Source organism: Spermophilus citellus, assembly GCF_964194105.1.
Source record: "Spermophilus citellus genome assembly, chromosome: 17".
Lineage (NCBI taxonomy): Eukaryota > Metazoa > Chordata > Mammalia > Rodentia > Sciuridae > Spermophilus > Spermophilus citellus.
Genome location: NC_138199.1, coordinates 28,474,371 through 28,478,121, shown reverse-complemented (window position 1 = coordinate 28,478,121; position 3,751 = coordinate 28,474,371).

Sequence of the window (3,751 nt, the reverse complement as noted above, 5' to 3'; positions counted from 1 at the left end):
GAGATATAATGAGTAAAATTAGATGTTGCTGTTGCCTCACTGGAGTTATAGTTGAATAGAAGAGTTAGAATTAAATAATCATGGAAATATATGATTAAATTCTGTAATGAACATCATGAAGGTAATGTGATGTTTATAAGTGGGATTCAGACATTTCTAATGAAGTGTCATTCAAGTTGTAACCAAGAGAATAAGAGGAAAATAGAAAAAGGGAGGTATTTTTTGGAATGGGAAAGAGTTTTCCAGTCTGAGAAACTGAAGGAAAAACCTGCCAGGAACTCAGAGAAAACAATTGACTGAAAGAAAAAAAAAAAAATGTCAACACAGAGAAGTAGGCCATTTTAGAGAACACAGATGGTTTCTTATGATCAACAGGTTGAAATAAGGGAGTGCCATGATCAAATAGGCTTGTAAAAGATTATACTGGTTACTCTGTAATGAACCACTTGAGGAAAGAGGATAAGTCTGCTTGTAGAAAGATTATCCTGGTTACTCTGTAATGAACTACTTGGGGAAAGAGGATAAGGAAGAAGATTGTTACAGTAGTCCAGAGAAAAGATGGCAGCTATTTGGATGGTGGTAAGGGAGGCATAAAAATGAGTGACAGAGAATATTTTGGAGGTGGGGCTGACAGGACTTAGAGACGAGCTGGACTTGGGGGAGAAGGAAGTCTATAAGTAGCCAGCCAAGTGGAACAATGAAGCACAATAATCAAAGCTAATATTTGCTGAGTGCCATGTACAGTTGTGCACTATACAAGGAGGATCAGCTGAAGTGACAAGGTTTGAAATCCAAACCAGCTGGGCATGGTTGCATGTACTTGTAATCCTATGAATTTAGGAGGATGAGATAGGAGGATCAAAAGTTCAAAGCCAGCCTCATCAACTTAGTGAGGTCCTAAGCAAATAAGCGAGACCCTGTCTCAAAATAAAAAATAAAAAGGGTTGCAGATGTGACTCAGTGTTTAAGTGCCCCTGGGTTCCAATCCTTGATACCAGTACCAAAGAGAGAGAAACCCAAATCACAATCTTGCCTGCCTTTGTGATGCCCTGAAACAGGCCAAACATTTACTTTTGTAAAGCCACCAGAGGCTGGAGGGGGGCAGATTAAAGATGTGGGTTTTGTCCCATCTTTCAGAATGTAAGATTCACAAGGGCAGTCTATTCCATAGGACCTACCACACTTAGGATGTTATAATTTGATAAAATTCCTGTTTGATGAAGTACCCAGTCAGCCCTGATAGCCAACAAAAGATGGAGTCAAAGCCTTCTGGTAATAAAGGATGTTTGGATTTTTTTTTCCCCAGTACCAGAGATTGAAACCCAGGGGCTTGCACATGATAGGCAAATACCCTACTACTATGCTACATCGCCAGCCTTATATTTTGAGAGAGGATGTCACTATGTTGCCCAGGTTGCCTCTAAATTGCAATATTCCTGCCTCAATGGCAGAATGCCTACTAAGCATGCCATAAAGCCCTGGGTTTGATCTCTGACACCACAGGGAAAAGATTTTTTAAAAGATAATGTTAGGGGCTGGGGCTGTAGCTCAGTGGTAAAGCACTTGCCTCACACATATGAGGTACTGGGTTCAATCCTCAGCACCACATAAAAATAAATACATAAAGTAAAGGTATTATGTCCAACTACAACTACAAAAAATAAAAAAAATTAAAAAAAATACTTAGTGCTTACTAGTCCAGGATTCAAATCAAGTGAATCAGGCCAACCATAGAAACACTAAAAACATTCCATTGACCAAAGGCCAGATGGATGTGCATTATTCCTGCTAGTTTTCCTCCTGTATTCCTGGAGGATTCTTTAGCACTATTTTTCCTTTTTGCAGTATAGGAAAATGAACCCAGAGCCTCGCACATGTTAAGCAGTTGCTCTGCCACTGAGTTACACACCCAGCCCAGCAGGGATCTTTTTTTTTTTCCTTAATCTTTTTAGTTGTAGATGGACACAATACCTTTTACTTATTTATTTTTATGTGGTGCTAAGGATCAAACCCAGTACCTCACACATGTGAGGCAAGCACTCTGCCACTGAACCACAATCCTAGCCCCAACAGCAGGGATCTTTTTGAATCTCAGTTCTTGTTGGCTCCCCGCGCCCCCTCCCATCTTTTCACTTTTTCTTCAGAACATGGGTGGCAGCAGAGCTCCAAATTCTTAGGCTCCTCCACCCCAAACTTTGGATTATTTTTTTGCATTTTTTTCTAGTAGAGGCATTTTCTCTCTTCACATCTTCAAGAGGAATAAAATGTAACCTGAAGGCCAGGGTCATAAAATGTGAGCTGATATGAGCACTCTACTCTAAAGGAACCCAACATTCAACATATTAAAACAAGATTTTGGCAGGGTTTTTTTTTTTTTTGGTCATACTGGGGATTGAACTCAAGGGGTGCTTTAACATCCTTTCTTATTTTTTTTGTTTTGAGACAGGGGGTTCCTAAATTAATGAGGTTGGCCTCAAAATTTGAGATACTCTCCTGCTCAGCCTCCTGAGTCACACCTGGCTGGTAGTACCTTTATTATTGACAAAAAGTTGAAGCATACCTAGATGGTATATACCTACAGAATCAGTGTGCAGTAGTGCATACCTATAATTCCAGCAATTCAGGAGGCAAAGGCAGGAAAATCCCAAGTATGAGGAGGCTAGCCTCAACAACTTAATGAGACCCTGTCTCAAAATAAAATATAAAATGGACTAGGGATGTAGCTCAGTGGAAGAGTGCTTGCACTAGGCCCTGGGTTCAATCCCTACCCTCACACATAAATAAAACATACTTAAATCTAAACTCATGCATGCTGAAGGTGGATCCTCTTAGAGGAATTGCCTTTACCTCTGGGTTGACATAGTGCTATTTCTATGCAGTAACTCGATGTTCTGTTTTAAGTCTAACAGAATACTGCATAAGTAATAGGCAAAATTTGCCTTATTTTAAAATATCACCAACAGGTCACAAAAAGGTTGACCTAAAAGTCAACCTTTTAGGTATACAGATGTACACATTTTGTGTTTGTGTATACATGTTTTGAGAAGAATGGCAAAAATATACATTAATGATTAATCTACTTTTTTGTTGTTATTTCCTATATTACCTATCCTGAGCATGTATTACATAAAAAAGAAGAAATTAGATATCTACACTAATATTTTAAAGACATGATATTTAACACCAAATTTCTCTTTTGCTCTAAAAAGCCCCCTAACATCCTTATTTTCTTAAGTCCACACATATCCATACCTGGACAAATATGATGTTCTTTGTACAACAGTCCAGTTTCTAGATCTTTATATATATGATCCCTTTTATGCTCCCTTTGAATCAGTATTTCACAATTTCTGGAAACCCTTTAAACCCATCATCAATGATTAATCCAATTTTGGGGGCGAGGACTACTAGGGATTGACTCGGGGGGAAAATTAACTACTGAGCAACATCCCCAGTCCTCTTTACATTTTGAGACAGGGTCTCACAGTGCTTAGGGTCTCCCTTAGTTGCTGACTCTGACTTTGAAATCTCAATCCTCCTGCCTCAGCCTCCTGAGATGCTGGGATCATAGGCTTGGACTACAGCATCTAGTTTAATCCTATCTTTAATAAGCACCCACAGTGTGTATGATTATTTGATGTGACTGTTCACGGGCTGTTGAGGACATATACCTCTTATTCCCTAAGCATAAAGATTTAACTCGTTTGTGACAAATATTCAAAGATACTTTCTCCAAAAGATCACCAAGCCA